Below are 22,384 nucleotides of genomic sequence, written 5' to 3' on the forward strand. Positions count from 1 at the left end.
GTTCAACTTTAATACAAAGTCTGTAAACTGCTGAAATCTGTAGCTAGGCAGTGTCTGTAAGGAAATAATTTTTCATATTTCTGGTAGTTGTTTATAACAGACTTCACCAAGTCTTTTGAGTTTTCCATTTCAAGTTATGTACAATAAGGATAGTGCGAAGGCCGAGACACTGTTATAACATTACATTATCTTAATTTTACTGACATATATTGCCTTTTCCAAGGTGAAACACAAGATTTCTCATTAGGTTATGCAAAGGCGAAAGCAAACATGGCACCTGCCGTTCTTTAAAGGCTTTAAAGTAGCTCAGCTGGAGCCAGTTTGTACTGCAAATACCAAACCACGTGCTTTGAATTTCCTGATGAATTAGTAACTTGTCATCTTGCTTATGCTGTGTGGATAGACTTGAAATACAAAACTCCATACAATTTCCTTAACGTACCGATCAAATCATTTTATGAGCAATGGAAGATAATGGTACCTTGTACTGTGTGTGTAACTGAGCTATAAACCTTTGCTGTCTGCTCTGGTAGGGGTTCAATTTGTAATCTTTGATTCAAGCCATTGCTCATTCTTTTTATATTCTTCCCTCTCGGTTGGCTGAGTCCCAACTCAGTTTGTTCTTTAAGCAAGCACTGGGAGCAATAACCATTAACCTTTTTAAAGTGCCTTTTTAGCATGTCATGAGTTTAGATGTCTTGCTTCTTTTCACCATTAACCTTTCTGATGGGACAGCGCGCTGTGTTTTGCTTACTTCAGCATGTCACGCACATTTTCACCCCTTGCCCATTTGCAGGCGCTGCACTTCATTCAAAGAAGGATGGGGGAATGTGGTGGGGAAAGGACAAAGGCAGTGCATGCCATACCTTTCCCCTCGGCACATGAGCAGCTAGCGTGACCCTAGTTGAGAAAAATAGCCCATTAAAGAACTACCCTTGTTCAGGTGCAGAAGCAGTGCTTCTAACAGTATCGCTGGCGCTTGCTACGAGGCCTTAATTGTCAACCACAATAAGGCATTGCAGTCAAAGCCCTCAAAACAAAAGCTGTTCATCTCAGGCCAACATCAGTGAAAGGTTCAGTTATTCTTGCTTTACTGAGCATGAAATGGAATTGAAAGGCAATATTAAATGGGTTATTAAACTTAAGACATGGTGTCTTGTGATCTTCTCTTGCAATTGCCCTTACCACATGCATATATTATGTGTGGAATATTCTCTATAGGGTTAGTCATTTGTATGGCCTTTAAGTTTCAAGAAATGTTAGCATTGCAATTATTAAGTCATCATTTTATAATAAATTAAAAATATGGTTCCTTTGAAAATTAAATGTCTGTTCTCTGGTTATTTTCATCCTCTCTATATGCAGGCAGGCATCTATCACAAAGAATGTTGAAGGAGTGAAAAGAATATACTTATTTCTAGCACAATTTCTCTCCCTCTCAAAAATTCTTAAAGTGAGAAAGATGTACTTTTGTTTCTCTTCAAGAGAAACACTAGTCTCTTATGGTTTTGGTTTAATTTACATAGCATTGTGACTTCACTCACGTCCCATTGAAATGATTCTAAGACAAGTGATGCATGTTTCCTGAAAACAAAATAGGCTTTTAAAAATGAATGCCACTGTCTGGTAGTGCTTTGCTCAGAACTTTTTCTCAGGTGAGCACTGAACAGTTTTTTCCATGGTCTTTAGCTGGCTTGAGGGCAGCCCCAAGGGAATTGCATGAAATAGCATTTCTAGTGCTGGATTCTGTGTTTGTTCAGCTTGCCTAGAAACCAGAAAGGACTGGAACATTAAACAAAAGGAATTGATCTAAAGGGCATTTGCCAATTAAACCCAACAGCTAGTAAAGGTGCCTGGTAATATAGCATTTCCGCTGTTTGTTCAAAAACTACAACCAAACTGGACTAAGAAGCTCCCTTGTAACTCTTCATCCTTTGCCTGGCAACAAAAGTACTTTCTAGATAGCAACTATCTCCATAACTAATTGAAAGACTTATCCAGACTGGCTAATTATCATCAGGCAGGACCATTCAGTATCACTTCAGTAGCATGAAATAGAAGTTGGAGGAACTGACACTGTGTCTAACAGGCAATTATGCAGAAGCTAGAGCATCAGTTAATTTTGTTAACTGAAGCTTAGCTGATATTCAGTTTATATTTAACCACATAACTGAGAATTCTTGCTAAGGAATTGCAAAATTTAGAAGGGGGAAAAATTTTTCCTTGTGAAATGAAAGAAATATTAGAAGATAATTCCCAAAAGATATTGCTAAAAAGGTAATCGCTTCCACTAGGATTTATCTGTCTTATTTTGACAGTTTGTACTGAAAACAGCAACTTGACTTAGGAGTGGCTGATAAGCATGGTATAAATGGGTAATCGGTATGAGAATTTCTAGTGCCTACGGCTGCAAGGTATGAATCTATTTCTAAAACAGTAGTAAAGAAATTCACCTTTTTCTTAAATGATTCTGATTTTTTAATTATCTCTTTAATAATTCATCTAGCTCTGGAAGATCTGTCAAACAGCTAAAGAAAAAGAAGTGGCGATACAGTCAAAACACTCACAAATAGCCTTAGAGCAAGAAAAAAAAAATGAATGGAATTAAGGATGCCACTGGGGAAGATTTTGGTTTAGTCTAATGACTCGGTTGGTTTATGTCTGCTGACAGACAAGTCAACTGCCACAACTTCATCTTAACACTTTACAGAATCATCTTCCAAATTACTAGAAGCACAAAGAACATTTAAAGGCAACTTCCACCTGACAACAAATTTCTGTATCAGAAGAAAAATAAAGCTAAAATTAAATGCTTCATCAGATCAGGTTTGGGTTGCTTGGACCAATACGGGTGCTGTAGTGTTACTCTAAAGATACTCTGAAATTAAGGTTCCATCTTATTCAGAACTAAGCTATTTAGCTTCAGATATTCAAGGTCCTACCAAATTTTTGGTGTGTTTTATGCCCGAGATTTTTGGCTTATCCTAATGATCTTTCATAAGAACTATAGAATATGACTTTGACTGCGTGGCCATCTCAACCTGTATCTAAATCCTGGATGCACTTTTCACAAATCACTTTTTGGTCATAGTATTTTATGGCTATACATGGGAAAAACAAAGATCCATGCCATGATTTTGTGTATTTTCTTCTTTTTGTTTACAGCAATGAAATTCCAAGTTGGTGTTTTTTTTTTCCCCACCAGGCTTTTCCTCCCTCTGACATTAAATCTTCCATTGTTCTTCAGCACAACCCCTGGAGTCCAGGGGAATGTACAGAAGTGTTTTTTATTTCAAACACTAACACTACTGATCCTATTTTCTGTGTTAAGGAGATGAGTAAATCCATCGTTCCTGCATGACTCAATCAATTTCCTTTTGAAAGGGAAAACCTGTGCTTCTTTTACCTTCAGACAATATGTCGGTATTTCTACTGTGATATATCGGCAATGGATTTAGAGGGATTTTTTTTCCCATAAACCAACTAGACTGTTCTGAAGTTCACATTCAAGGTATGAATACTTCAGTTAATCCTTCAAGAGCTGTTTTTAGCACTGCATTTTGTGCTTCTGCCTATGTGAGGTTGGTTGCTGTTGCTACTTCTGCTCTCTTATTTCATAGTGGTTCAAGGACCTGCCATATAGATTCACACTGGTTGTGCAGTGCTCAATGCAACCGGTGATACTTGTTGTGTGTTGTGTCTTCTAGAGGCTGTGATGACACAGTAGTTTGGAGTGCTCTCCATAGTGATGCCAGTAGTCTCTGTGTCTGATCTGTGTGTCATTCACATTTAGTTTGCTGAGGTCTAGTGAAAAAGCGTTAGTGCAATACGCAAAGATGTTGAGTGCTTTCTGATTTTGTACAATAATATTTTGCAGTTTTATTAAGACATGAGATCTTAGAGGTTCGCTCTAAAACTGTCAGAAACCCCATTTTTTTTTGTTTGTGGGAAACCAGTTCAGACCTAAAATTTGCACAAGTTCAAATTGGGTTTGGATGCTTCAACTTCTTCCACTCTCTAACGACTCTGTAAAACATCAGTTTGCTCTAGCAGACACAGGAAGCTCCAGCATCTTTCCCCTACCCAGCCCAGGGAAACCTATAAGAAAACCAGGCATGCCTTCCTTAAACTGCCTTCTGTACAAGAAACCTAAAACATAAAGAACCCAAACAAACAAAGACAAAATCCCCCCCCCCCCCCCCCAAAAAAAAAACCAAACAAAAAAAACCAGACAGTAAATAGGCTATAAAGGTTGACTTTTTTAAAATTTCATTTTTTAAAAGATAAGATATGCTTCCCTGAAAAATCTTCAGACCAGTTGTTCTTGATGGGAATTGCAGCTCTCTGACACTGGCAAGGGCAGGGCCACAGAGGTGAAAGTACTGTCTTCATCACATGCAGAAACTTTATGGTGACATCTAAGAACTGAACACAGGCTTTTATTTTACTTTTAGCTCCTACATCTTATACTTATCCAGTTTTCGTTTTATATTTTACAAAGCATATCTATCAATCACACCAATAAAAGATGAATAACTTGTACTTAGTCTAAATGCACACATTTTTAAGAGAACTTCAGTCTGGGGTTTGAAAACCTCCACTGGGGACAGAAGTAGCAGTACAAGTTTATGTTGGTTTTCAGATCTAGGACAGTATTCCAAAGAATACGGGAGAGTATGGAAGAGAATATAAAACAGAGTACGGCTGTCAATCCAACCTATCCCTCACTGGGTTCCCTTGGTAGAACAGTGACTTCTGTAACCTGTTAACATACTCAGAGGCGGTTTAAGCTCAGCAGCTTTAAAAAGATTGGAAATGGTTTTCCTCCCCCCTCCCCCCCATATTTAAGGTACATCTAGATCTCACTGGTGTCTGCTCTTACATACAACAGGGATTCTTTCTAACTCCTAGGTGAGGCTGAGGCTCTAATCCATGTCTCCAGGTGACCTGCGTTTAAGGCTTGTCAGAATAATTACATCTTGCTGTGGACGGGCATAGGCATTCTTCGTCTTTTTTAAGATTCTTCCCTGTAAGATACCTGACCTGAGCTAACTACCCTTCACAATGGGAGAGAGGAGTGTAAAGTAAAATTAGCTATGCGTGTCCTGCTGTCGGCCTGAGATCTCCATCATTGACTTCTGTCAACCTCCTTGGCATGAAAACAACCTCTTGTGCCCATGCTTTGCTTTATGAAAACAACGTGTGCTTGTTAAAATAAGGAAGAATAAACAAACCACAGCCCTCCGTCATATATTTGTTTACATCAAGTTGTCCCAGAAGCCAAAGCTCACGTGTTTATTAAGACGTGTGTCCCTGTTGCCGTGACCAGCTAATGTTGCCTTGAACTGCAAAGAACAGACAAGGAGTGATTGAGTGTGGATTTTTCCTCTTTATGTATTATACTTGAGTTTAGTCTCGGTCTGGCTTCTAAATAGAATAATCAATGCCATTATCTCTTCCTCCCTTATCTAAATCACATCAGGAGATCAATAGCTACAACAATGACGGCCAGTGCTTTCTTTCCACTGGGACTCATTACTTTGCTGCCCAAGATGGGGATATAGATATTCTCAGGAAGGTTATCTGGTGTTCCCTGGTAGTTAACAACAACTGTCAGTTATTAATGGTGCTCTGCAGCCTCACCTTTACAGTGCTGTGACTGATAACAGGACATGTTTATAACAAAATGAATCTCTGCCGCCTTTTCTCCTCGCCCTCGCGATTGTTGTTCGTTCTTTAGTTTCCTTTCTCCCCTCCTGTCTGCTGCTGCAATGTGAGGCAGCATGTCCGAGCATATCAAATGTTGGGGGCCTTCTCATTGAGATTCCTCGCAAGTACGGGTTTGCTTTTCTACAGGCTAACATCTGCTGCAGTATTACAAAGACTAATTAAAACAAATTCAGATCCTAAATTAGTCTTTTCAGTAACATTTATTACAAAAGACAGTGGGTGATAAAGTGTATAATACGGTTAAGCTGAAGCAGAAGTTGTATTTTGATGGGGTTTTCTGGCCACTCGGGAGCAATGTCTCCAAAGAAGTTTACATTTGCAATACAGTACTTTTCACTAGACTAATAAGGAAGTCTACAACAATGTTCTCCTCATGTTTATTTATGCATATCAACTAAATGTAAACAATGATACTTAAAAGAAAAATACGCTTCTCCTGTCAGTTTGGACTACACTCCCAGTTTTTCTTGTCAAAACCAGACAGCCAGTTTGCAAATCCTAGGTGAACGGTATGACAGACAATTCGCACATCAGGTCGTCAAATCCTCAAAGGGGTAGTTAGCTAGTAATTTAATGCCTTCACTTTCTGCAGTGGCACAGCCTCAGTGTAAGTGCAGATCCCACCCCACGCCATAATCCTGTCTTGGGGGGCTGGACATGGAGCTTGGGTAACCCCAAATTGCTATGGAGTGATAAGCAGAGAGAAGCAAGGTAATAGTACCTGAAGTACATTTGTGTTTACAGCAGTTAGAAATACATGGATGACCAGGATTGTATTTATTCCTTATCACATGCTTCTGAGAAGCAGAACAGGGTGCCCAAGCGACACCGTTGTCACCTTTCTGGCCTGCAAGGCTGTAAATGGATGAAAATCAGGGGAGAGCAGTTTTGAAGCTGTGCCCTCCAGACGCGCAAAGCTAAGGAGCCAAAACATACAGCACTTACAGCATCTTTCTTCTAATACAACATCAGGGTTTGCTTGTCAAATCTTACAGGCCTGACTTTATGCCAAGTGAAAATAATGGGAGTTTAGTGATTGGATTCGGGTAGGATCAAGAGTCGCCTTTCTCTGCTGGAAAACTAAGGGTTTTCTGATGCATGGAGGAAGAAAGAACCTATGAAGTTTTAGGCCTGCAGACCATCTGTGAACACCACCATGATGTGAAATATGTAGCTGCAAAAACTGCAAAAAGGCTCATCTTAATAAGGACCTGAATTACTCATATTTACAGTCATTTGTGCCGCTTATTAGGACAGGTTATTACAGTGGGGTTTTCTGTGGCTCTATGTTAATAATTCCTTTTGGACTTTTCGTTGACTACTTTTATCTGCAGTCACTTCTCATTTTCCATGAAAGAGACTAAAAAAAGAGCAGAAAACATTTTTATTTTGTTTCAATTGTCTCTTACTGCACCTGAGAAAATATTCAGGAGCATGGAGCGTGGGAGTATTGCTTTCCTTTGCCGGCATATCATCTCAAGTGCAAGACATCTTGGACTGGATCATTCCTGCTTTTATTTTGTTATGCAGTTTAGGTGCTTCTTTTGGTCATCTTTTTCTTTAAAGATTTTCAGGCCTTTTTTAATTAATAAATGGGCATCTGTCCTGCTACTCAAAGACTTTGTGTGTCTTCCAGTGGATGGGAAATAAGTTAGTTGGAAAGAACCTACGTTTCTTTGTGTATGAGAGAGAGAGTGCCCTTACATATATTTTAGCCCTGAATAAAAACTATAAAAGCAAACAATGTAACTTGAGGATATATTTTTCTAGTATCTCTCCCTTGGCTACTTCATTTTTCTTACACGAAACAGCAAAATAGTGCAGGAGTTAATAAAAGACAGGTCTGTAGAAAGGGCATAATACATTACAGACAACTCAGCACCGATATTTATGTTTTCTTTTACTCTGTCAGTCCCCAGATTATAATATACAGATTGAGTATTTCCGAGGACACCACAGGGAAACTTGCGGGGAGATCGAAATGGGCTATGGTAGGGCATAATCAAAACAAACAAAAACTCTCCAAAAAATGCCCTTGAAAATAACCAAGCTTCAGAATAAAATAGTCTCAGCAAAACACTTAAAAGGAACATAATGAATTAAAGAGATGAGCAGAAGTGACTAAGGCTGTCTTAAATCAGAAAACCACAAAGAAAATAGAGTTGTCTGTGTCTGGATTTCTTGAGAAATCTGTGTAAAGTTCCTTTTTCTTTGATAGTTTCTCTCTGTTGCATAAATAAGAAGACTTCTATCTAGTTTGCTGCCTAAAATCAGTCTAAGAGAAAAGATGAACTGGTAGTTAAATTCTGGATTGGCTGATACAAACTTCTTACAATGTCACTGTCGTGGTTTAGGCCAAAATCCACTACTGGGGACCTGAGGGACCCCAGATGGGACCGACAGATGCTCCCCTCTACCCCTCTTCAAAGAGAGAGGCAGAGGAGGAAAAAGAGGCTTATGAGTCCTCAAACCAGGAGAGTCACCCAGGTAACAAAGATGTATCTTCATCTCACGTGATTATGAAAGGCTTATATCTGTTAGAGTACACTGTTCTCTTCTTCATCCAGCAATGTTTTTGAGCTTTTCTCTGTTGGTTTAGAGGCTTTCTGTGTCCTAGTAGCCATCTACCATTGCCTCTGCGTTACTATTGCTGTCATTACTGTTGAAGACCAAGAAGAGATTAAAGCAAATGACTTAACATCTTTAAATCGAAGTGTGATCATTAACTAACACAAACATCTCTGTCACGTAAAACTGGGAAGCTACGTTAATGCGCACCTTCACCTTTGCCATGCTGAAAAGTGAGTGGTGCTGGAATTTGGATTCAGTCTTGTCGGAGCTCCTAAAATAATGAAAGTTTAGTCATACAGTTCGCAGCATAATGTTTGGCTACAATTCAGTAAAAAGATGAGAAGGGAGGAGCGAGGCAGCAAGACAGACACACGATGCGGGAGCGCTGATGCTGATGAGCCGTTTCGCTAAGATGATTAATGCCCATTTACAAAATTGGGCTATTTACAAAATTGAGCATGTAACTTAAAGACTGCCTGGGTTAAAAGCAAGTGTCCCTGCCCGCTGACACCGCTTTTATACCGCACTGTTCCCTCTGTCCCATTGTGCCATAATTACGGCTGAGCCTTGTGCAATGGCCTGTCTCGGGTGGCATTAGTCCAGGTCCTGCTCGCTGCAACTGCTCCTGTCTCTCCCGGTGTGTTGTGCCAGGCTGCAGGAGCGAGGGGACAAGGGACCACTTAATGGAAGGTGAGAGGCTCCCATTTATGGCTGTTATTCCACTCTGAAGAGCCATTATAAGGGTGTTTCAGAGCACAACAGGAAAAAAACTACCATAACTAGGAGTAATGGGATAAGATTGAGCAAAGGCAAATGGAGGCCATTTCCTGACAGTGAGATCTATTAGACTGTGGAATAGATAAGTCTCCCAAGGGAAGTGGTAGAAGTCCAAGCACTTGAGTCATTTAAAACTACAGTGGACAAAGAGCTCAGGAGTATGTAATAGGGAATAATCTACCAGTGGCCGCAGAATGAAAGATTGACATAATATGTCCTTCCATCTCTAATTTCTGGAATACATACAGACTTATTGAAGCTTTCCAGCTTGTAGTTTCACATTTTTCAGGAAGTCTGGTTTCTAGAGGAAGAGCAGTAGCTGCAGATGTCTCTTAAAGGAACTACTGCTGTTTGATAATGCTGTTCCACAGCCCTTTCTGTAGATGTCTCCTCTGCAGGTGACAGGTTTCAGGCTTTTGCAGTTGACGGAAGTTCAGCTCAGGGGACAGCTTTCCTTTCAGAAACAGCGTTTTCTCTCCACCCTTGTTGTTCATCACACCCTGTACCCAAATATGCATAGCGTTATTAATATTAGTTTCAGGCTCTTGGATGCCTTGTACCTTGTTTAACCATTTATATAAGTAACATAAAACATAGAAATAATGTTTCGTCTCAGTGTTAGCCATCTCCTTCACTTACAGCTGTATATTGGCACGATGGGCCTTGCAGGAAGATCAGTCTGTGGTCCTACAGTTAAACTCAGGAAAGGCACCTCAGAGAGAAGCAGCAGTAAGAATGTGAAGCACAAAGAAAGTACACGTGAGAAGAACAGCAAAGTCTAGACTAAAAGAAGAGATGGGGAATGATGTGGTGCTAGAGGAGAGCAGTCAAGGTACGAGCAGCAAAGTTAAGTGTACTTGAGCATGAACACGATGTAGAGGGAAAGTGATGTGAGCAATGCAGTGCCCTAGAGCAATAGACCTGAGACGCCAAGTTTTTGATAACTTGAAGGCAAAATTAAAGGCATTGAACAGGAGTCACCAGGGAGGGCAGAGAAACATGTTAAATACTTCTGGTTTTGGAAATTCTACTGCCTCCAGTAGGCAATATTGATCTTGTGATGCATTGAGTTAAAAGCTGCATCTAACCTGTAGCTTTGTCCTTTCACTGTTGCATGCATAACGTAACTTAGATTATACCACAGATTGCAGAATTCACGAGCAGGTTGTGCAGTGTATCTGTGACTCACTCCTCTTAAGCTGTACCCCTTAGTGGGTATTGGCAGAACAATACTACTAGCATAAGAATTGGCTTGATCTAATCTGCAATGCTGTTTGTGATAGAAAATGGAGAAGAGAATAGTTATTGAAATGGATTATGTTCAAGAAGCCCTAAGGGTGGGCTAATATACTGAGACATCTTCAAAACCCTGTAATGATTTGCTGTCTTCAAGAGGTTGGTTTCTTTTTTTCTGTGACTTGTGTGTCTTTTAAAGTTGCAAGATTCCTTTTTAACAAACCTGATCTGAACGTTGTATTTTTTGCTCTGTATTTTTTACCTCCTTTCCCTGTTTTTTTTTTTAACATTTGTATGTATTACATTTGCCAGTTATGTCTAAGCACACATGCTTTGATATCTCAAGATTCTGTAGTTAAAAGCTTTAGCCAAGAACTGAAACAAACACATTAACCCACTCTGAACTTAATATCACAATAAGTCTTTTTTCTGTTGGGCTGTGTAAATACATGGATCTTTGCCTTGTGCCTGGATGGTGATCAGATAATTTATTATTATTATTATTAGTTTATTTTAACTAGCTACAATGGCTAATTCCACAATTTTGACCTCTCACTAAGATGTTCATTTGGTCAGTACCTCCATAGTTCTATTTCATTGATATAGGTGGTCAAGATATTGAAGACAAGGTATTGTAGTGCAACCTGGCATCTCAAAAGAAATGACAAAATTTTTTATTGCTCTTTTTCTAATTCAAAACCTCTATTTTGCTTGATGTGTCATCTCCAATTAACAATAGCAGCTCAAGACAATTTTATGTGTTTTCTGTTGTCTATAACTAAGCAGACGGATCTTCTTTTTCTTGCTATGCTGTTTTTGCAGAGCGAATCCATAAACTTTCTGTTGATTTGTATAAGATAATAATAAAAATAAAGTATCAAAGTTGTACCAGAATAGCTGTTACTTTATATATATTTTATATTTATAATGGTCTTCTATATTTAAAATAATAAAGAAACGCTGAGGAGTAAAATTTCAGTGACTATACCAGTATTTATCCACTAAATGAGCACCTTTATTGTATCATTTAGGTGAAAGATAGGTATATTAAAAAGCATGTGTTATGCATACACGCTCCGTATTCTACCATACTATATACAGTCCAGTAGAAAGCTATGCTGAAACATGTAAATGGATGAACACAGCATATGTAACCATAGTATATCAATATATATATTTCCATATTATTTCTTGTGAAGCATTTTCCAAGAGGGAAAAATAAAAGCATGTGAATGGAATATTGATTCCACTGGTAATAATGGCATTTGATCTACAGAGGTGGCTAGTAGATTCAAATCATTGTCAGCTACTGCCTTCTAGGCAGCAATCTTTCAATGCAGGATTTACCATAAAGATCAGAAAAACAGCTGGCAACTAGCAACTTGTTATATAAAAGACCTTTAAATGTCTTCTGCTATCTAGCTGTGATGCACTGTGATTTACTTAAAAATGTAGCTAATGAATGCACAAAATTATTCAAGACCCAGAACTCCAATTAGCTGGTAAAATCCAGTTATGGCTTTAATTGTTTCAAGGTTTCTGTGAGGATATGAGTCTGTGAAGAGTTGAAAAGGGGAGAGGGCTGTCTGTGTGCTGGAAATTCGGTTTCCTAACTGTGGCAGGAATGTTTCACTGGACGCACTTGCACTGTCATTAGTGAGTGGGAAGCCACATGGCAAATATTAAAGAAGGGTAAGATATGGAAAACAGCAGAAAAATATAGGGAAAATGGGCTGAAGGACACGTTGGACATTTAAAGGAGGGAAATAGCTGAGAGTATGATTTTTCCTGTCACTCAATTAGAGGACCAGTGCGGATGTACAGTCCATACAAACACATGTTCACTCTACACTGCTGGTGGAAATGATGTATCTGCACTGCAGTTACTACTAAGAGAGTTGGATGGGGATGATTTGAAGGTGGATTTTCAAGGCACGTTTTGCCAAAGCAGAAAGCTGTGAGAAAATGTAGTTGCCATCAGCAGGATTTTTATTTCTATTTCTTTTGCAAGGTGCAAACTTGTTCTTCAGTTGTCCATACTCACCCTTTCCGCTTCGCTCCCCCCTCCCCTCCGAATGATTCCTGGGGTGCTCTCTGTATTACCAAGTATCTACTTCGGCTTTCATATCTGTTTCAGCTATCTATCTCTTTGTTATAGCTACTATAGCTATATTTCAACAAGCTACTGTGCTAAAATATCCTGTCTGAAAACTCAGACCGACAGCTTAGAGAGTGAGTTTGGATGGATGGATAGATAAACGGTTATCCAGAATAGCTCTTCAAGCTGTCTATTTTAGCAAACTGTTTAAGCTGTCAGCCTCTGTGTATTTATAGCCTACTTATCACACTAGTATCTGAACACCTATCAATTTAGCGTTAGAAATCCAGTCCAAGTCTCAATCCAATTGTGGAGAGTCGCTGGCTGTTCCCTACTTGCCTTAGATGAGTAAAATAAAAGATGTCATATCCAGCCATCCTTTTTTCCTCCCTAGTCTATTATCTGAAAGCTTGATCCAGAGCTTCCGAAACTATCGAGAGAGGCTCTTTTTGGTGATTCCTTATAAAATGTAGTTTGTACTTGTTCAGAGCTAATCTCTGAAAAAGGTTTACCTCTTTCTGAAAAGGAATATTTTCATTAAATATTCATTAAAAAGTCTTGCAAAATTAAAATTTTAGTTTCCATTATCCCCAAACTTCTCCTTCATTTTTAATATTTTTACCCTTTCCCATGCTTTTTCTTTTATCAATGAAGTTGTCTGTTTCTCATTTTACTGGTTGAGCAATAAGCAAAAGAGAGAAAGTGAAAATTTCCCCGCCCCGGGTAAAAAAAATGGATGCCGCTTTGAATGTCTCACCGAGTCACAGAGACATTAATTTGGTAGTCAAAAATGCTAAGTTTTGAACATGATGCAGTTCTCCAGTATGCTGAGCTGAGAGTCATCTAGAGAGAGGAAAAAGGAAACATTAAACAAAATGACAAAATGGAAAGTTTCACTTCCAATAACTTTCTTTTCTTTTCCTTTAAAAAAAAAAATAGAAAAAAAAAAGATTTAAAGAAAAGAAACTAATTGTTCTCAGTGTTATGCTCTCAAGCATGAGGAGGTCATCATGAACACGTGGTGGACTGCTCTCGGGGTTTATGCTGATCAGAAAACTGTATCCCGCACTTATCAAAGCAGATGTCTACATCTTGTCTTTAGAAATGGTCAGCATTGTAGACTGCATAAAAGAAAGAATGGTCTTTGTGACTCTGTAGATTTAAAAGGCAGAATAGTCAGGATATGACAAAATACAGTATGATAGGGCAATACAGCTCTTTGTGCAACCTGTGATACTGATTATTAGCTCAGTCATATGTCATTAGTAGAAGTCAGTCTATTTGTGCGCATGATAAAATTCTCAAAAAAGGTCCTTCTGCAGCACTGGAGGGTTCTTGTGTTACCCCAGATGCTCTGAAGAAACACTGGTAAAAGGAGCCAGGCCGGCATGGTCGCAAATTACCCATGTGCATGCAGGTACAAGTTCACACCGTTATTACTCGGGTCAGCCAATTTTCTGGTCATACCTCTTATGAATGAGCAAAGAGGAAGACCAGATGTATGCAGCCAGAGGCATGCATGCTTTTAATCAAAAAAGAGTGCTTGTTTCTCGGGGGGGTGGGGAGGGGGAGAGATTCCTTACATGGTGGTCTCAAGGGGCAGAGGATTTAATTTTTTTTTTTTTTTTTTTTTTTTTCACTTTTGGTCCTTGCTTAGCTATAGTTCTGAGGCATTTGAGACAGCAATCAGTCTGTAATATATGAGACTCCATCCCTTGGCCTACAGGAAGTGGTATTTGTGGGAGTTCAGAGTTTGCAGTTTCTCAGCCGTTGTTGCCAAATCATACATGGCCCATTTATTCTGTGTCAATGTATCGGTCCCATTTCCACTAGGGAAGGTCAAAAAGGAAAAAGCTTGGATTGCACTGTTTCCCTTTCGCTGAATTTGAATTTCTGGTGCACATACGTGATTAATTCTCTGATTAATTCAATATGGAACTGAACTGGAAGAGTATTGATGTATTTGGCTCTTCCGTTAAATGGGAGAGATCACAGGGCAATTTACTAGATGTTTTTGTGGACTGACTTAGCAGGCTGCTTTTTGATACAGTCAGGAACATGCATGTTTTTCTCCTTTCTTTTCTGTTAATTTTACTAATTTTTTTTCATATAAGAAAAAGGAAAATGAGATGTGTTTGAAATACTAAAGCACACTGGGGTTTTGGGGGGAACATTTAAGTGGTTGGAGAAATCTAGGTTAGAATTGGGAAGATATAGCAGAGCATTGGCTGCATATCTGCTCTCCTGAAAGAGCTGAGGGAGAGAGAGACCAGAAGATGAGGAAACAAGGGAGGAATAAGCTCGCAAGAGGGTTCGTGAAAACATGGGAGAATGCCGCAGGATCGATCTTTGTACTGGGTCTGGTTGGGACGGAGTTAATTTTCTTCAGAGCGTCCCGTATGGTGCTGTGCCTTAGATCTGTGGTCAAAACAGTGTGGATAAGACACCAATGTGTTCGTTATCACTGAACAGAGCTTGCACAGCCTCAGGGCCTTCTCTGTTTCTCGCTCTGCCACCCCAGCGAGTAGGGTGGGGGTGGGCAAGAGGTTGGAGGGTAGGCAGCCGGGGCAGCTGACCTGGACTAAGCAAAGTGATATTGCAGCCCATATAACATCGTGCACAGCAATAATACGGGGGTGGGTAGTTTTTCCAAAGTAGACGTTGATCGGAGGCTAGCTGGGCATCAGTCTGCTGGTGGGAGGTGGTGATTGCCTTTATATCACTCGGGTTTGGGGTTTTTTTTTCCTTCACTTATTACACTGTCTTTATCGGCAGGAGTCACAGCAAGTTTTTCTTGCTTTTGCCCTTCTAATTCTGTCCCCCATCCCACTGTCGGGGAGTGAGTGAGTGGACTGGGTGGGGGCTTAGCTGCCAGCCAGCGTCAGCCGACCAGTCTGTGGTGACCTAACTTTGGAAACAATGAAAAAGGCCAAGTCTGTCCTGCTGGAGATAAGAACTTGGTATCAGCTCCTCTCTGCTATGCAGCTATATTTACAACTAACATACTTGTTGTATTCATAGGTTGTTTGCAATAAAAACGTAATGGGGAGAAAAGGACATGCATATAAATATAAATCTCTAGAGGTGTTAGTGACAAGTTACTCTCAAAGAAAACAGCTGATCAATGTATGGGAAAGATGAAGGGGTGTGATCATGATCAGACAACAAGGTTAGCAATATCAGCCAGTTCTCCTAAAATAGATGGAAGGGTTGCAGTTTCATGTCTTCTGCTACAACCTGGCCTTGTTTGCTGGTTTCAAATATAAAATAGCAATAAAGCATCCATCTACCTGACATCCTTTTATGTTCTCTTTCAATCATGGGCCGCAAAATGTTTCTTTTCGGGTTTACTCTGCTTTGGCAGCCCTGTTATTGCCTATCACTTTAAGGAGTTGAAAGGCTGAGGATTGATTTCATTTTCTTTTAGCTCGCAAGCTTTTTTATGTGGAATCTGTTTCTCACTTGGTTTGCATTTCATCTAGGATAATGCTGGCTATCAGTGCTTGAATAATAATTGAACTGAAGCAAGCTGTTCAGCCTAAGGTCTCAAGCTGGGAAAGCTGTTTATGTCATGTGTGGATATTTCAAAAGAATTTAACATTGCAAAATTAAGTTGCAAGTAAACACAAAGGTAGGGAAAATCGGTGTCGCTCTGGCTACGCAGCTATACCATTGCCTTCAGTAGTTCCTCACTGTGCCTGAGCTAATCCTTTATGTTTTTTAACAATTTTCATCAGTGGTACGTAGTAAAACATTACAGCACTGAGAGGTGGAAAGTGGCATACCGGTAATTTTGAAACACAGATGAGCCTTGTGGAATTGTTTCTCCTGCCCCTTCATATGCTTAGCTTCTGTTGAATGGGCCTTTAATAGCTACCCTACTTGAAATTGCACTTTTATTTAGACACCGTTAGTGCTGCTAAAACATAGATGCTGGGTTTAGCTTTTGTAATTATGTTGCTACACCTTTAGTTTACAGTAACACTATATAATCATTGCTCTACCGTCTGTAATCTCTGCTAATAAGAATTTGAAATGGCGGCTCAACTGGCAGGAAAGGCAAGCTTATTTTACAGTATCAGTCTGTAAATGGGTTGGTGATTGCTCAGGCTATAGATTGCTTATATTGAATGCCACTGTTTGACACATCCTACTTGAATTTGGCAGATGTTGCTAGTTGGAGATCAATGGTTTGGGGTTGCAGTTTGGGTTCACCTGCAGTGAGCGATGGTGAGCACCGAGTACTTGGAAAGCTCCTTCTGTCTGCAACAGGCTTGGGCTGGGACTCGGGGCAGGGTTTTAGTTGAGGATAGAGGAGCAGAAAATTGTTCATTTCATAAAACTTAACAGACATCTACAGAACTACAGAACACTTAATCTTTTTTTTTTTCCCTTAGATTGCTGTTTGAATCATTGTAATCCTCTTTATAGTCTCCTATATAAACCTTTTTTTTTTTTCTTCAGGTTGGGGGAAAAATTCAATTAATGGTCCAAACAGTAATCGCATCTTGTAAATCACAATCTGATGGCTTGAAAACATGGGTTAATTAAAACTTCACAGACTGTTTTAATCTTTGAAAAGCTTTAACCTTCTCCTGCCCTGCTTAATCCAGATATGGCACCGAAACTTCACCAATATATAAGCACTTTTACATGTTTTACTAGCTATTCGCATGCACAGTTGCTGTGCTACCAGTTAGGCAATATGATTTCTCTGTGCTCTGGAGATGAGAGACAAGGAAGGATGTGTAAAATATTAAGAAAAGGTCTTTCTATAAGAAATTCTGCCATTTGCATAAAAATGCTACAAGACACAAAAATGTGAGTTAATCACAGAGGTTAAACTATAAAAGAAAAAGTCACGCATAGAGAGAGATAGACGTTCCTGTTGTAGCTATCTATGAATTTATGATATTGCTGATGGATATCTTTTAAACTTCAGAATTAATGAGCACCCTGAGGACAATGAATGATAGTTGGTTTAAAAGGAATAGAAGACTGAAGGGGCAGTGTTGAATCTAGGATTTTTTGCTCTGCAGGGGTAGGGCGTGCTAAAATCCTTTTGCTGATAATATATGTTGGAAAAAAAAAAAATCCTGCTTCTGCCAAATAAGAAATTGCATAAACAAGTTACAGTATAGCCCCTGCAGCTTAGTTCCCTTAAAACAAGAGACAGCTAAATAGCATAACTTAAAACAACACCCTGGCTTTTTCTTTACCTTGACACTTCAAGGAGAGATGCCAAGCTTTCAAATGTCAGATTGTATCCAACCTGTTAGTGACTTCCTTTTTTAGAAGAGAAGAAAGGAATTGGGCTGCCTTGGGACTGTACATTGCTGTGTACGTAAAGTTAGGAGAGGAGTGTACGTGTTTGAAAGATCCCTTCCTGAGCAGGTGCCTGCAGAATCCCATAGCATGTACATGTGCAGTCTTTCTGAACTGTTAACACATTGCAATTCAGTGTGAAGTACTTGCTTAGTATTTTATTTCTTAGGTTTAAAGTGCTTCTTGTCAGTTTTGAGCACTCCATATCAGGGACAAGGTATGCCACTTTCGTTGCACTGCTCAGGCTGAGAGCCACATGATCTTGATGGGATGACTGAGAGTCAGATGGGGCTCAGACTGGCATAACTCATAACTTTTTTTTTTTTTTAAGAGTCCTGGCACAGAGAAAGATTAGTCACGTGTACAGCAAACCCCAAGAGGTTTTCAGCTTTTCAAAAGGCTGGAAGCATTTTCATGGGCATCTCCTGGCAGCGGATGGTCAGTGTCATGATGGGGGTGTGGATTCAGCTTACCTCTCTTCTGGGTACACACTTTATTGCCACCTTTGTGCAGGTCTTTGGGTTGCACCTGATCTCTGGCCTGGCTGTGCCAAACCAATGGCCATAAATTTGTCAGCAGCAAGTAATTCTTTAGGTTGTGAATCTGCCACCTGTATTATGGAGGGAAGGGAGCTGGGTATTTTACAGGTTTGTATTCATCTCATAATATTGTGTTTTATCTCCACACCAGATGCTTTCATCTTTGCTCAGTTTGTAAAATATTTGGCAATTGTCTGCAACTTCCAAGTTGCATGGCATTTAATTGTGAAATTTGATGAGTTTTTCCTTGTCTCTAGAAAAACTTTCCCTTTATCCTTTAAACATTAATTCAGGCATTTGTTGAAAAGCTCTGCATGGCTGACAAACTGCTTTTAATCCCACTTATTCCTCCGTTCCTCTCTCTTGTCAGTCCTTTTCATGAAGCGCCCTCTTTCATGTATTTTGTCCTTATCAGGGCAGAGAGAGTGCCTTGCTGTTTAATATAAAGCCCCGAGACTTCCCTGTATGACAGGGTTAGATAAGGTCAGAGAAGGAGTTTCACCTATCTCGTACTTTTGGTGTCTCAGGCTGATCAGGTTTTTCTTTACCAAACCAAAATTTTTGATAGGTGAGCAAACAGAGTAATACGTGACTGCAGTAAGTAGGACAAAATCTTCTCTCCCCTTGCAGAGGTGGAATTCAAATGGTGAGAAGGAATGTAAGCCGTCCTCCTCTGGTTGGGGGATGTTATCTCAGGGGATGTTATCTGTTTCACATGCAAGTCTTTTTAAAATACACCCTCCACCTTTCTCTTTAATTCCATTAAGTGCATTCTTTATACTATGAAATAATGCCTTTTGCTGTATTTCTAGACTCTCCAGCAGTTTCTCCTTCTGCCAGAGACAGTGCTATTGTATATCAGGGACAGTGATGTGAAGATCCTGACTGATCTGAGTGCAGAAATAACAATATAAAATGTGAGAGCAATTATTTTATCTTCCTGGGCTTTGAAACTGCTGTCTTAAAGGACAAAGCAGAATAGAGGACTATGAGCATTTCTAATCTCTGACCATCCACATCGCTTTTTCTGACCTGTCACAATTCCTACTTGATAAACAGGTCTATGCTAGTGTTAGGATTGTAGTGTTAGCACTGGACTGCACTCGCAGTAATGTAAAGGTAGATACATATGTGGGGCCAGCAGGGGAAGGGAGGTGGTTCTGCCCCTCAAACCAGGTCACCCTCTACTCTGGCGAGACCCCACTTGGAGTACTGCGTCAAGCTCTGGGGCGCTCAGCACAGAAAAGACACGGACCTGTTGGAGCAGGTCCAGAGGAGGCCCACAGAATGGATCCGAGGGCTGGAGCATCTCTCCTCTGAAGACAGGCTGAGAGTTGGAGTTGTTCAGCCTGAAGAAGAGAAGGCTCCAGGGAGACCTTATAGCAGCCTTCCAGTGCTTAAAGGGGGCTTATAAGAAAGATGCTTATAAAAGGATGTCCAGGCTTTTTAGCAGAGCCTGTTGCAGCAGGACAAGGGGTAAGGGTTTCAAACTAAAAAAAGGGAAGATTAAGACCAGATAGAGGAAGAATTTTTTTGCAATGAGGGTGGTGAGACACTGGCCCAGGTTGCCCAGAGAGGTGGTGGGTGCCCCATCCCTGGAAACATTCAAGGTCAGGTTGGACAGGGCTCTGAGCAACCTGATCTACTTGGAGATGTCCCTGCCCATTGCAGGGTGGGTTGGACTACATGACCTTTAAAGGTCCCCTCCAACCCAAACTATTCTATGACTCTTTAAAGCTTTATGTTAAGCTTACTACCTTAATTAAACATGGGGGTTTTAGTAATCATTCCTGAAGCCTATTCCTTCACTCTACTTTTCACTCAGGTTTCTTTGCATGGATCTCTTGAAAACGAGCCCTAGTTCTGCAGTCTCCTGAGCCTTCACCAGTGCTGTGGATGGCAGCTATGCTGTGTGATTTTTTTTTTTTTTTTTTTTTTTTTTAATAAAGGTTGTTCAGTGCCTGCAGTACTTCATGCTCAGAATTGAGAAAATGGCAGTGTGCTCCCAGCAAGCATCAGAATATTTAATCCCCAGGGCTAAAAGGTGCAGTGTTTATAACTGTATTTATTTCTCAAGTGGTTTTAATGTCTTGGGTTCCTTTTACAAAATAGGGATGCTTTCACTATTTTCTTTTTTTTTTTATATGACGAGAAGAGTACAGACAAGACAATAATAACTTCCATTTTCATTAGCTACATCTCTGCCTGTCCTGACATTTTCTGATGAATACCCCCTAGAATTTCAGCAGCAGCAACAACAGCAAAAAAATACTAACTGCACTTGAGGTTTATTAGCAGGTTGAGAGACGGGGAAGAAAAAAGAATATTCCAAAAGTATATTGACTGGAGCAGAATTTGTGTTCTCTTCCAAGTGATTAATATAACCAAAAATACACTGGAGAAATAAACGAGTAGGAAATTATTTATATTCTCAGAGATACTCTCCCTTAAGCATATACTACTAGTATCTCCTCTCTGTTTTTTAAAAATACTTTATGTAGCTAGTTTATGCGTTCTCCCTACGAAACGTAACACTTCTGAGAATAAGTATTTTTAAAGCTTCATCTGCTCTGTGTGTAAATGGTACACACCAGCTATGACTGGTGCCATTTGTTTTAAACACCCCATTGAATTGAACTGTTTTATGAAGAGTTGGCTGACAAAGTGGCTTCATATAATGGCAGTGGCCTGGGCACAGCTACGCCTACAACTTTCTCAGCAGTGCTGTTGCTATTTGGTCTGAGTCCTCAAAATAAGCATGAGCAATTCGTGGAGAAAACTTAGTGGATAGACAAAAAAAAAGTATTTCCAAATTTGATCTGCGCAATTATATATCTATCCCAGTGTTTGTCTCCAGCAGTGGAAAGTATTAGATCTTGGAGAAAAGCGCTAAAACTCCCACAGTGGACAATTATGGAATAAGTTGCTCTAAGGAAAAGTTCCTTCCTAACCCCAGGATGCCTTAAAGTATTTCTGTTCCATCTATCATATTAGTACTACAAATGCCAAATCCTTTTATTAATCCTTCAGCAAGGCTAGTTTTTTAAAAGTCAATTCTGCATAGTGGCTGTTCAAAAGAAGTAGAAATCCATCTTAAAATAAAAAGTGAATTTTTCTGTTTTCAAAACAGGACAAGACCTAACTGATAATTTATAAACATATTTTCCATCATGACTACCCTGATACATTCCAGTTGAAAGACAAGAATGATTATTCACCCTGGTTGTAGGCAACTGAATAAATGATGTTGCTGTGAGAATATTCTTGAGACTTCGTTCTAATGCTGTTATTTTTTATTTACCTATTCCAGTTATTCCTCTAATTCTTTGTAGAACACTCTTTCCATAATCCTTTGAAACATACCTCAGATAATCTTCAGAGCATCATACACCTTTTTTTTTTTTTTTTCATGCAGGTTCATGATCTAACTTTTAAACATTTAATTCGCTACTAATCTTTGTAAGAAATAGGATCATAAATTCAGGCATTAAAGATAAATATTAGGTAAATTATAAGGCTAATGTGTTCCCAACTTAGTCATTTTCTGATAAGCATTGACATTTCTGGAAGACATTTAATTATTGATGTACAATATATCAGGAATGATTAATCAAAAGGCTATCATAAGTTCAAATGGATATAAATTATATGTTTTATAATGCTGACATTATTTAATTTACTAGGATTTTAGTTTAGTAGTCATCTTGGATTAGACAATGTAGGGGCACACTGTGGGAATATTAATTTTTGTCTGACTTCCCACAGATTCTGAACCGGCAGGAACTGGGCACAGTTTCCAAGGCTAAATCCTGTGTAGAATTTCAATATGAATGCATACCTGAAAGACTGTTTAACTCGTATAATGGTGTCAAACACAAGCAATCTTTTAAAATAAAATTACCTTGACTTCACTTCTCCCAGACTGGGGTGGAGGGTGGTGTTTAACCTTTTAATGATCTTACTAGCAAGACCTATGTTGTACCATGAGGTGGTAAAAAATACTATCATCCATTTTTATCTAAGATTTGATATTCTAAGGATACACTGAATAGTTTAGATGCTGTAGATTTGATTTTTCTTTCTAACACTAATTTTCCTCTGATACGGT

General features: G+C 39.4%; 1 protein-coding gene across 2 annotated transcripts in view; it reads left to right on the forward strand.

Annotated features, from left to right (window-relative positions):
- Positions 1-22,384, forward strand: part of SASH1 (SAM and SH3 domain containing 1) — a gene marked incomplete at its 5' end in the record, with an annotated part of 571,880 nt that overhangs the window by 314,491 nt on the left and 235,005 nt on the right. The window lies entirely within an intron of this gene.

The sequence above is a fragment of the Vanellus vanellus genome (genome assembly GCF_965231255.1).
Source record: "Vanellus vanellus genome assembly, chromosome: 3".
Lineage (NCBI taxonomy): Eukaryota > Metazoa > Chordata > Aves > Charadriiformes > Charadriidae > Vanellus > Vanellus vanellus.